This window comes from Mesoplodon mirus, assembly GCF_964341445.2.
Source record: "Mesoplodon mirus genome assembly, chromosome: 6".
NCBI classification, from domain to species: Eukaryota; Metazoa; Chordata; class Mammalia; order Artiodactyla; family Ziphiidae; genus Mesoplodon; species Mesoplodon mirus.
The window spans coordinates 66,416,239-66,430,220 of record NC_138982.1 but is presented as its reverse complement, the minus strand read 5'-3'; positions in this window follow the sequence as shown (position 1 = coordinate 66,430,220).

Below are 13,982 nucleotides of genomic sequence, written 5' to 3'. Positions count from 1 at the left end.
GCAGTATCATTTCCACCACGAGTCTAAAGGTCAGCCGCATGGGCAGCCCAGCATGTCTACGTGCTAAAGCCCCCCAAAAAACCCTGCATACCCAAGCTCAGGTGAGCTCCACTGGTTGGCAATACTCCATGCATTTTGACCCACATCATTCCTGGGAGAAACTAGTATTGCCCCCAGTTCCACTGAAAGAGGAGATCTGGTTGCTCTGCATATGGCTTTTCTGGATTCTGTCCCATGTGTCTCTTCTCTTGACTGATTTTAATATGTATTCTTTCACTGTTATAAACCATAACTAAGAGCATAGCAGCCTTTAGTGATTTATTTGACTCCTTCTAGCAAATTATTAAACCTGAGGGTGGTCTTGGGGACCCCCAAGTTGTAACTGGTATCAGAAGTGAGAGTGGACTTGGGACTGCCCCCCTTACTTTGTGTTGGCAATTTATTAGAACAGGCTTTCCAGGAACCTAGATGAGATGGCATTTCCTCTTCCCAAAATTTATTATAACCATCTGGCTGTAAAATGATATTTCATAATCTCAATCTTTTTCTAAATAAGAATGGCCTGTAATTCAGTTCAAATTCCTGAAGTTTCTCAATGTTATTGGCTTTCATATTATAAGTATATGATGGTTTATATAGTAGTAAAGGTAAAATGTTTACCACCACTAAGTGCAAATTAGTGTTTTGAGATGTCTGATGTTCAATTTACTTGAACTGAGAATTTCCAGAACTTTGCATGATAGTTCACTCTAAGACCTTCAGAATCAAAAAGTCATATAGGGCTCTCACCTCATATAGATGTTCCATGCTTTATTTTATGGGAGTTGGCTAATATTTTTTCAGCATATAACAAAGAGAAATGTCAAAATATAATTTCAGTTTCTTATAACATGTGCCTATTCCTTCTTCTTGATTACTGACCAAAATTATTTTAAAATTGAGACTTAAAGGAAAGGATATGCTGGTAGCTGGACTTGGTGTCTGCCATCATGGGTGTGCAGCAACTGCTAATTTCTAAAACTTTCTTTTCATTAGATTCTCCCAAAGCTGGCCTGTATTGCTGTGGGTACTCTCTGGTCTCACACATAGCACACAACCTGCCTCCTCATTCATGTCCTTGCTCTTTCCATAATGGTATGTGTCCATAAAATTTAAAGACGGACTCATAGTTGTCTGCCATTGAGATGGAAAAGAAGTTTGTACCTAAGAGCCATTGAGCCAGAGTAATTTGGTGAAGAATGTACTATAGCTGAAATCTTTAGAGAAGAATTTTTAGAAAGCCGTTAGCTATCCTTGAAAGGCCACTTACCTAAGAATCAAGGCAGCCTAGGGAATGCCAATAAAGTGCAAGTTAGTCATCAGGAATCCTTGGTCGGTAACTGTTTTTACCCATAATTCTGATTTATTACATTTCAAAACCCAGTATTTGGGGTATTAGAAAGGAAAGCTATTTTTTTAAGTGTTGCCATAGGAGCCTGTAAGGGATTTTGCTACATTGGTAGCTTAGAATTTTGAGTTCTGCTTCCATCCCCAACCGTCCCCTGCACAACACACACACACACATACACACACACACATACACACACATTCAAGTGTTGTAGAAAGTATATGGTTCAGGAAACTGGCAAGGGCATGTGTGTGCACAGGAGTGTGTGTGCATGAACACAGAAACATGCAGAGTCAGTGAGAAATAGTTTGAAAGATGACAAGGATTTGTTGTAGGAAGAAAAGCTCAATAAGAATTGTATTAGGGAAACAAAACTTAATCTGGAGAAATCTGTGTGATGTACTGGTTAGTCATTATTGGTAAATTATATTAAAAGAAAAGTTAGTTATGATGTTTACTTATAGTGTAAATAATGAAATTATAGTTTGGATTATTGTCAGTTTAGATCACTATTAATTGATAGAGATAAAGCATTGTATTCTTTTACAGAATTGTCAATGAGAATTTTGAAAATTGTTTTGATCACCCCAGTTTTAGGCAATGTAAATAATACGTGTAGATAATGTCCTAAATAAGATCTGGAAATGCAGACATTTGCTTTCTTATGCAGAACTTAGTTTCAGTCATCTTTATAACAAAGGCTGAGTCTACTGAATAAATTAAATATAATCACAGGAGCATTGAAGGGGGTTTTCCAAGTAAATAGGGAATAGCTCTTTTTCAATAGGTGAATGGTTATATCAGAATTATGAGTTAAAGGAAGTCGTTCTTTTCTGTGGCTTAGGTCAGGCTGACCATTTATTTTTATTATAAATGGTCAGTGCTCACCATCACAGTTATCAGCATACCTTATCACAAAATGACTCTAATTCAGATTTGAGTTATTTATTCCATCTTCATGGGGTGGCAGGAAAGAGAAAAAGATTAAAGCTACACAGCCTGACATGGCACATGGTAATGGAAGAAATACTCCAGTTAAAATTTTTTTAGCTGGATGATTTTGAAAAGTTTACATCTTCATGAGTGGGAATTAATAATTAAGCTGCTAATATTTTCTTCCCCTCAATTTGTTATTTACCCTGTAAGGTAGTTCTGGCACTAACCAGTGTACTTAGTGCACACCTCACATACTGAGGTCACCGTCCTCAACAAAACTCCCCTCACATCAGACACCAGCAACAAGCTCCAGGGTTCCCAGGCTACAAATTCAGGGAGTCCTGATATCCCCTCAGGTCTGATAGTTTGCTAGAATGATTCATTGAACTCAAGAAAGTGCTATACTTATAATTACAGTTTTTTAAATAAGGAAAAAAATCGGGAGAGCCAAATTAAGAGACACATAGTTTGAGGTCTCAGAGTCCCAAATGTGAAATTGCTATGTAAAGTCCAGGAACTCATGATGAAGACCAGGCAAAATCTTTATTATGCAAAATTCCCTAACAGTTTTTTCCTGATACATTTTTTTTTAAATATAAGAAATGGTGCATTACTATTAAAAGGAAACTTCTTTTCCTGGGCACACATATTCTGTGTCTATCTTTTCCTTTTCTCTTTAAAACTTTCTTATAAGTAATAAATAGCATACAAGCAACAACAACAATCAAAAGTAGAAAATCTTGTCTCAAATAGTTCTGATTTCCCCTCCCAACCTTGATTGCTTTTGCTCCTTTGTGTTTTTTGGTTACTTTGCATCCCATGGGAGTTTGTTTCTGGTGAGGGGACTGAGGCTCTGAGCCTAGGAAGCTGTGCGCTGGGCTTCCGTATACTCTGCTTGGCCTCCTGGGAGGCTGTGGTGAGGGTAAGCGTGTATGGGAGGAGTCAAGGCACAGGCAGCTCAAACATCTATTGGCTGGTAGTGATATCTTGTTAAAGTTATTGGCTGGATGTTGATGTGTTCAGGAACTTAGAGTGGTGATTGATTCTTGGGACAAGGAAATAAGTAGTGGGAGCCTCTTTTATTGTCATGATTTTCTGAAAATTTTAAAAAGAAAATTACATCTATAGTTTATGGAAGGAAACAGCTTTTACAAAGTGTATTGGATACCAAACATCATTACTCAAGGTCCAGTGGTAACCTTCTATTTATTACCTCAAATCTAAACTTCTAAACCTCGTATTGAAAGCCTATATTGGTGTTTTGCCCTTCTTGTTTCCTGATTACAGTGCATGAAATTACCTTCAAACTAACTGCACCTTGGCACACACACAAGATAAACAATGCATTATTTATTAATTACCTACTATGAACACCCATTGTGCCAAGTACTGTGGGGAGAAAAGATTAACAGATACACACTACTGTATACAAAATACTACTATACTACTATACATATATACTACTATGTATAAAATACTACTATATATATATACTACTATATATAAAATGCTACTATATATGAAAACAAGGACCTACTATATAGCACAGGGAAGTATATTCAGTACCTTGTAATAACCTATAATGGAAAAGAATCTGAAAAAGTGTGTATATATATATGTGTGTGTGTATATACATACATATATATGTATATGTCTATGTATATATATATATATATAACTGAATCACTTTGCTGTACACCTGAAACTGACACAACATTGTAAATCAACTATACTTCAGTAAAAAAAGATATTAACAAGAAGGATGTTGGGGTATATTGGGAGAAGAAAACTAATATAATATGTGAGGAGGAATAAAGACACAGAAGGAAAAAATTTGAATGAAACTAGTGACCTTAGAGTTCCAAATAAAGACCCTGAAGTTTGGGTGTATAATATTTACCAATTCCATTTTATCAGTATGGTCAGTGGCAGCAAATTTGCCTGGCTCAGGAGTCTACAGAGTCTTCTGGATGAAGAAAGAATGACATACTTGATAGAGTGCTTGACCATATACAGCTTGCCTTGTGTTAGTGTACATATGTGATGCCTACATATAAATATTGTATTGAATTTTATTTTCAGTAGGCATTGGATAATATGCAAAATTTCAACTACAGCATGCAGAAAACGTATATACTCAATGTAAGAAATGCATCCTATTTTAAAAAGTAATTTTTCTCAAGAGTGGAATATTTTAAAAAGCTAAAATAATTACTTCTACAAAAATTATTATTTTCAACATTTCTTTCAAGGAAAGTAGACTCTACTAGATTTCTTGCCCCAGAATAGCTTTATCTCACCTATTGCTCTAATAGCAGCCTTGAGTGAAAGTATACACTTTCTGGTGGAATATTAAAATAAAAACCTCAACTGAAGGGAAATGGTAATTTGATTTTACTTAAAAGTATTTAACATTGATATTTTATGGTAAATGAATAATTGAGAGATTAAATGAACTGAGACAAATGTGTTTCTTTTTGAATCTGAGGAAGTAAGATTTGTCTATAATAAAATTACTGTTTCCTCAAAACTGATCTTTCCCTTTGATTTATTCCTTGACATTCTCTCAAATGTTTAAAGGAGCAGCAGTCATCGTCCTAACTAGAGATAAATAAATGTGTTGTATCACTGCCTTCAAATCACCCCCAGAGTCCTTTATTAAAATAGAGAGGAAACACATTTGAATTAAATGAGTTGCCTTCTCCAGCCCCATTTAAGAATCTTTTGTCAAATTAGACTCTTTTTGACCTTTCTTCGTTGCTGTGTTTTCCTTCTTTATTACACTTCTGCTTTGTGGATGGTACTGTTTTATTTGTTGTGAGAGAAATAAAGAATGTAAAATTCTGGTCTCTGTCCACACTGATTTTCTTCTCATTCCTTTAAAATATTCCCTAACCAAGTGTATCTCTATATGTGCTCTTTTAAGGTCTTATCCTTTTCTTCCTATAAGACATTCTCCATTGATCCATAGCTAGACCTCCATTATTTTGCATATATCCTTATTTAGGATTATCTCTTTTTAGCAGTTTTAAAAATTTCAACTCCTCTTCCCTTTACTCTTTACCAGGGCTTCAATTCATCTATATGCCAAAAATTCCTGACTTCTAATCTCTAAATCAATCTTCTCCTTTGAACTCTAAAACTGCATTGTAAACTACCTACCTGTTACATCCTCTTAGCTCTCAGAGACACCCCAAATTCAACATGTCCACTACTGAGTCCCCAACAATCCTGATTGAGCAATCTGTGTTTCAGTAAATAGTACCAACAGCGACAAGCCATAGATCTTTTATCTCCTAAATATGTACCTAGTTTTCCCATTTATCTCTTTTTACAAGCACTTACCCTATTCTAAACTATAATTGTCAAGTGAATTATTTTGTGAATGTGTTGTACCTGCTAAGGAATTTGCCCATATTAACTTTTTCTACCTACTGATTTATTCTCCATTGTGTGTAGTCTGTGTGATCATTTTTGTACTCAGATGGCTTACATACTTCCATTTCTTCCAATTGCTCTTTCTTGATCTTTACAAAAATTCTTAACAGTCTATCCAGAAGGCATCTATGGTTGGGTTGTGGCCCACTTCTCCCAGCTCATCCAATGCCAAACTTGCCTTTGCTCCCTTTAATACTGCCATTCTGACCTTCTTTCTATTCCTAAAATAGTCCAGGTTTTCTTCTTCCTCAGAGCCTTTTCAAGATCTGTCAAGGGAGTTCTTTCTGACCCCTCTTTACCTTGTTAAGCTACTCATCCTTCAGATCACAGCTGAAATGTTCCTCTTCCATCTTGCTGGGCCCAGTAAATTAGGTCATGATCCCCTTCCATATGCTCTCATGGCCTGGTGTAATCTCCCTTCAGAGTACTTACCAGCTTGCCATTGCATATTGTCTATATCAGGGGTCCCCAACCCCCAGGCTGCAGACCAGTACCAGTCCTTGGCTGGTTAGGAACCAGGCTACACAGGAGGAGGTGGGTGGCAGGCAAGCGGCAGGTGAGCCAGGGAAGCTTCATCTGCCGCTCCCCATTGCCTTGCATTACTGCCTGAACCATCCCCCACCTGTGGCAGAAAAATTGTCTTCCATGAAACTGGTCCCTGGTGCCCAAAAGGTTGGGGACCACTGGTCTATATGATGTGTGTGTGCTTTATTTCTCTCTCTGGTACTAGATATAAGACTCCCTGAAAGCAGGGAGTGTCTGATTCACTCATTATTTTATCTGTAGTTATTCACGAATATTTGTTAAATGTAGAAAAAAATACCTCTTCTGACTCAGAGTTTACCTTTTTTGTTCCATCATCCATTTTTTTCCCCAAATGGTTCAATATACACTGGCTTTTTGGGCAGTTGCTTTTCTTCCTTTTTCATTACCTTGTAATGAGATTTTAATGCAAAATATTATTCACATAGGGTTTAGAGATCATATAGCATGGAATTTTTGTTTAAGTTGGTAAATAGTCTCATACCGTGGATTTGATGTACATAATGCAACCATTTCAACGTTCATGCCGCCTACATAGGATCTCAAAGTCACCAAAGAGCAATATCATACGGATGGTATGACATCTTTACTGTTTATCCGCCAGAATTCTGTGCACCTTTGAAAGAAATCTCATAGATGGATATCACTGTTCCATAATATCACTGTTCCATGTTTTGGCAGAGGAACCAAAACCAACATGGGTGAGATGAATGATGAGGAACTAGCCAATAAACAGAAGATGGAGATACATGTGTGTATGTCTATGGTCCATGCGGTGAATAATGTGGATACCGTGAGGAGGTATTGAAGAAAATGGGATAGAGGCTCTGGGTACCACCTACCACTCCAGAATAATTCTAGGCAAAACAAACTAAAAGATTAGATAGCTGGATAGGAAGGCATCCTGCTCCCAAGAATCATTAAAAAATACAGATAAAGCAGAATCTAAAACTTTACCATTAATGATTTATTTAGGTAGTTTAAACATTGATAATACCTTTGGGAGAGACAGTGCATTACACACTTATCCTCTTGATGTATATTTGTCTATAATTTCCCCCATTTATAGGGGGAATTTGATAAGAAATTTTGGAGAGATGAAGGGGGAGGGGAGGGAAAGGATGTTGGAAAGGTCTAGAAAGGCAAGTGGAGTGCCCTGAGAAAGCCTTTCTAAATACACCAAGAAGAGATTTTGCCTCAAGGTGGTTTTCTTCCTTTCTCCTCTCCACACCCAGGGTTTGTGTTGCCTAAGAAATGGGTTCTGACTGCTTACAAAAAATACAGCAAGGCTCTCCTAGTATAGGGACTCTTACTGACCTGTACTTAAGCACAGTTTGAAGGCACAAATGTACAGTTACATACACAAAGTGAAAAAAAAAAGTGGATGTCCATAAGCAAAAATATAACCAAGGAAACTCATTAAAAAAAAAGGGAGGAAGGGGAGGAGGGAAGGAGAAAGAGGGAAGAAACACCTATTTTGGCAAAGAATCCATTTGTGAGTGCTTTAAATAATTCTATCACTTAGCTTATAAATTATTCCACCCCCTCATTATTGCTTTTGGGGACAAGAAGAAAGATCTAGGAGCAATTCAGTTCAATTAGAAGGGAAAAGAGAAATTTTCTCTGGCAATTGCTATGCAAATATGTGTGACAGGAAAGAGAAAAAGGTGACACCAAGCATCACATTTGGTTGTTGACAACAGAATTCCTCTTTGTTTCCCCAGGTTCCAAAGCATTTAAAAAGCAACCTTAACCTAAAAGAAAGATGTCCTGGGTAGTCCTGCCAAGGTCAGGTCAGCTGTCAACATGCCCTGCAGAAGTGCAAGCTGGGCCACGTAAAACCCGCCCCGGGGGGTAGCTTCCCCCTTCTCATTATATTCAATTGTCATATTCCTACTTTCAGTAATAGGCATTGCTGGTATGTGACACTTTTTGAAACTCTTGGTATTGTGGGCTTATAAAACATTTCAGTGGGTAATAGTGTCAGACAGCAGTAACTAATCTTGGAGGAGAAAACTGTTTTTGAATTGGAGAATTGCTTAAAGGTATGACAATTTGGCATCTATTCATTAAAATCTGTGTGTAGACTTCTACCTCTTACTTATAGCTAAAAAAAAAAAAACCATGTTAGAAAGGACTTTGCAACTGGATTTTGAATGTTATGAAACATGTACCCCGAGTAGCCCCATCCAACCTTTTCTCAGCTGTGCGCATGGCAATGAGAGCTGGGAGGCTGGGGGAGGAAGCCGGCAGCACAGGGCTCAGAAGGTTAAAGATCTTCGAATCTAGAGCAAAACCCTCACTTTACTAGGAATACGAAGCTCAGAGAGGTTAGGAGACTGATCCACAGTCTTTCAGCTAATTATTAGCAGGCAGAAATCCAAGGCCTTCTATTTTAATTCCACTCAGCCCCCGGGCAACTTTATCATTTCAGTCCTGACCTTCACCTTTAAAACTGTTAGCATAGGAGGGTCTGGAGACTCCTCCTCCCATGAGCCTCGATTCTTGGTAAGGAAGCAAAGAAGAATCTGAGGTCTTACCCTTTGCAAGAGAGTATTGAAAATAAGGAGAGAACAGAGAGAACACCTCCAGAGACAGGTGGGCCAGGCCAAGGAAGGCAATGGTCCCAGAGGGCTGGGGTGTAGAGTTTTTAAGACAAGGTTTTTGCATAATCCAGCAGGTCGTTGATTGACAGTCTTAATTGACAGCTGCAGGTTATGTAATGAGAAGCTCTGCTGCGCATGTCCTTCCCATAATTCAGTCTGTTTTAATTAGATGTATGTATTCATAGAATATTTACAAACATTTAATGAGCCCAATGGCCACCAAACGTTATCTAAGGACATGGTAGCGTGAGGTTGCGCATGTGCCAGAGTGGGGAAAGTCCCTCCAGTCCACCAATGGGGGATTTTTCCAGTCCCCTGACCATTTTGGAGTACCGATGGGGGCGTGTTTGGCAAATAGCTTGGCGGGATTAGGTGGCTATTGGACAGTTCAGCGGACAGGGCCGCCTCTTGTTGCTCATGGTTAACTTCCTGCCTAACAAAACTAGTCTCTCAGAAGCAAACAAGAGAATTCTTGGGCATCCATGGATAAAATGGAACAGTAGGCACAGCAGAGCAGTTGTACTTCTATGAGAACAAGAAATGGAGTGAGATCAAGCTAGGAAGGTCCTAGGGATGAGGCTCATAGTCAAATAGGAGACACAGGTATACACATGCAAACAATAGAGAAAATTAGAGTGCTGCAAGATGTACAGTGTCTTTCAGACTTTGGTTATTGAAAAATAGCTGCTAGAGGTGAGTATTGAAGGTAGTCATAAATTAAATAAAAAAGAACACTTTCAATGCATAATCAGTTTGATGGGGTTTTTATGAAGTTCTAATCATTCTGATATTTTCAGTGTCAAAGTGAAACCAAAGGTGTAGTTACTTTAATATCCTTTTCCTCTCATCTTTACATAAAATGTGGTGATGAAACCACAGTGGCAGTGATGCTATTACCTATTTGATGGAGATTACATGTATAAGGTTTTTCCCCCAGCCTTGTTCCACTTCAGCCTTGCATGCACGTGTATAAAATGTATTTATAGACTACACTGTATAGCTTTTTGGTTTATCAGATAGATTCATTTTCTATTCTACAGATATGTTCAGAATCCGGGCATGAAAATGATTGATTCAGTCACCACTTTCTGAGTCTCTTAGTTATCCTGTGAAGTTTTTGTTAGTGTAAAACTTTTGGCACTGAGACTTGAAATCTTTGAGTTAAATAAATGTAGAAGGAAAGAAAATTTTACAGAATTCTGTAGCTGACAATCCTGTTGCAGTGGAATCAATCCTGGGATTTGAGCCCCAAATTTCTTTACAGCAGAGCCAGGATACATAAACGGTTCAACTGAACAGTGAGCAGAAATGGAAAATGCTAGTGGTGTGAGCTTGTTTTTACCAAATGCAGGTGATTTCAGTGTGTGCATTTTGGTTAGCATCTAGGGTTTAAACACTAGTCCCCCCCAAAAAAAATCAACTGTATATACAAAGAGCCTACTTTGATAGAATTATTGCACAGCTTATATTTGATAAAATTCAAATCTAGAGTAAATAAGAACAATTTGACAAATTTTTAAAAAGTTATTATATCTATATATCATCTCATTATTGAAGCCTTTTTAATATTAAGCCACAGCTTTAATACAGGGTGTTCCACAGATTAAAACTTCAGCGTTTGAAATTAATTTGAAGTTTTTTTCATCCTGAAAGCAATAGAAACCTCACTTATCGTTACTAGTTTTTTACTCTTCAGTACCTATGCTAAAAGGAAATAAAAAATGGACCTTAACATTTTTTAAAGTGTACATAATTTTTTAATTATATCACATGTTTATATTTTAAAGTAGTTTTTAAAAAAATTGAGAATGCAAAACATACATATGATTAAAATAATTTCAGCTCCAGTTAACATTATACCTGAGAACAACTTAATCAAACGGGGTTATTTTTTTTTTGTAGAGCAGTGATTATCGTACTCTGACGTGTCCATGAATCACCTAGAATCTTGTCAATAACATGCTGTTTCAGATTCAGTAGGTCTGGGGTGAGGCCTGAGCTTCTGCATTTCTAACAATCTTTCAAGTGATCTGCTGAAGCTGGTAGGCACGTATTTGTGATCTTAGATAACAAGAGGTCAGGAGGTTCTGGCTTTGATTTACGGTTCCACAATGTAAGGATCAGAGTGTCTGTGATTCTTTTGTCCTTTCCCAGTACGTTAATATGTGTGCTCCAGCTCCAGCCAGCAGTTAGGCATTTATGGCAAGAAGAGAGGAGAAAGGGAAAAGGTTGTGCCATATAGTCTACTTATAGATGATTTTTTTGTAGAAGTAAATTGCGTGCTCCCCCTCATTTCAATGGGGCTTGGAAATCAGGGAACATAATTGTCATGACTCATTGCCAAATATGTAGTCATGATATAATTGTTATGACTAATGTACATTTGAAATCCATCACTTGGGGCTGGACACACCGCTGTCCTGAACAAAATCAGGGTTCTCTTGGTAGGAAGTGGGGAACGGCAGGAAGACCACAATGCCACATGGTAAGGAAAGAAAAAGGCTCAAACACTATATAATATATGTAAGGAAGACTCTTCTCTATCCTCAATGCTTGGTCTTTTTCTCTAGAAGTAGCCACTTAGCATTTCCTGCTATGTACCTCTAAAAATTGTCCGTATACATACAAATAGATATACGTATTTTAAAACTCAGCAGATTTCAAAATAACATTTAGAAAAGGATGAAAAGCCTAATTTTCCCCCTTAATAAACTTAGCTTTACTGTTTTTTTTTTAAAGAGGGTATTTTTTGATATTTTAGGGAGTGTAACACAATCTTATTCAAAGGTACAACTTCTTACCCTTCCTGTGTTTTGATGTGTAGCCAGTGGCTTTCTGCCTTCCAGGAAGAAGTGTGGTTGATTTTTGCTTTTTATCTCCACACAACTCCTGCCCCACTTGGTAGCTTTTGTTTTGTGTCCTCATAAAATTATAGCAGATGGAGAAAGTTGATGAGAGAGAAAAAGGATAGGGTGATTCTTGGCTGAGTGATTTTGCATTCTTTTAGTTTAGCAGATGGTTAAGGATGACATTAGGGCACTTTCATTAATTCCCACTGCTGCCTTACAGATTACTTTCCTGCAGTTCTCAGCCTGGGCAGATGCCTCTCTCTTCCAGATAGTTGCTTGCAACACCTTTTTCTGGAATCTGGTGTTCACTTCTACTTCCATGTACTTGCTACTGGTTGTTCTGTAGAACATCCAATTCTATAGGTTGTTCTATAGAACAGCACCCAAGATCAGGTCATACTGGCCCTCTTCCTTGTAGTTCATGCTTACCCTAGGAAACATCCACATCACCCTTGCTTGAGAAACTTGGGAGTCAGGAAAAACTATACGAACTCTATTCTGCAGTGTTAGCTGACATTTATCAAGTGTCATGGACACATGGACAAACTCCTCCATGAATCCAACTCCAAACTCTCCAAGTGTTTCCAGACACCTCCTTTCCCCAGGCTTGAGGAACAATGGAAAGTACTCTATGTTCCCTACCAAAGGAGGTGGTAGGGACCAATGTGGCAAAAATCTCTCTCAAAACGGTTTGCAACAAATTCATTCTCCTAAGTCACTGACCACTTTTCACGTCCTAACTTGCTGAGGGTGCAAAAATCACAAAAGTAACCCTTGACCATTTCCATTATAAATGTTGCACATGGGAATCTAGTGATTTAGTATCGTATTGGTGTCTCAATTTTTAGTATCCTTTTACACGATTCAGAAGGTTCATCTCCTTAAAGTATTCTTCATTCCTTTGCATAGATCTGTATTTCGGTTTGGTATAATTTCTTTCAGTCTGAAGGGCTTCCTTTAACGTTAGTTGCACTGCAGATCTGCCCGTGAAGATTTCTTTCAACACTTTGATGTCTGGAAAAGTAATTATGTCTCTTTCATTTTTGAAAAATAATTTGACTATGTGTAGAATACTAGGATGATATCTTTTTTCTTCCCACTTTATAGATACCACTCCACTGCATTTTGGATTGCACTGCTTCAAATGAAAAACATACTATCTCATTCTTTGTTCCTCTGTACAAACTGTGTGCTTTTAAGATTTTCTCATGGTCACTTTTTAAGCAATTTAATTATATTACCCTTGATTAGTTAGTTTTCTTCATGTTTCTAGTACTAGGGGTTTATTGAAAATTTTGGAGCAGTGGGTTTACAGTTTATATAAAATTAGGAACTTTTTTGGCTATTATTTCTCCAATTTTTTTTTTTTTTTTTTTTTTTTTTTTGCAGTACTCGGGCCTCTCACTGCTGTGGCCTCTCCTGTTGCGGAGCACAGACTCCAGACGTGCAGGCTCAGTGGCCATGGCTCACGGGCCCAGCCGCTCCGCGGCATGTGGGATCCTTCCGGACTGGGGCATGAACCCGTGTCCCCTGCATCGGCAGGCAGACTCTCAACCACTGCACCACCAGGGAAGCCCTTCTTCAAATACTTTTCTCTTCACCTTTGGAAACTCCAATTGCATGTTTACTGACAGCCTGAAGTTGTCTCCTAGCTCACTGAGGCTCTAGTCCTTTTTTTTATATTCCTCTTTTTCTTTTTTTCCAATTTGTATTTCATTTTGAATAGTAGCTATTCCTATGTCTTTAGATAAACAGTGCAGAAGATTGTTTAAATCTGCGGCTCAACCCACCCCGTGTGTTTTTCCTCTCAGATACCATAGTTCTCATTATCAGAAGTTTGATTTGGGTGTATGTCTCTACTTAGCAAGCTCAATCTTCCTTCTACCTTCTAGAATATATGTAACATAGTTCAAATGGCTGTTTAATAAGTGGTTTGATGTCCTTGCCTAAAGATTCTATCATTTGTGTGTTTTCTGCATCTGTTTCTATCAATTTATTTTCCTCCTTGCTCTGGGCTGTATTCTCTAGGTTCTTTGCATGCTGAGTAATTTTTGATTGGATACTTTGGGTATCAACCAAAACTGAAGTTTTCCTTATTAGCTGCTGGATATTTTTGTATTCCTCTAAATATTCTAAGGCTTTGTTCTAGGACATCATTAAATCTCTTGATCCTTTTAGGTTTTCTCAGATTTGTTAGGTGGGACCAGGTCTTTTCAGATTTGT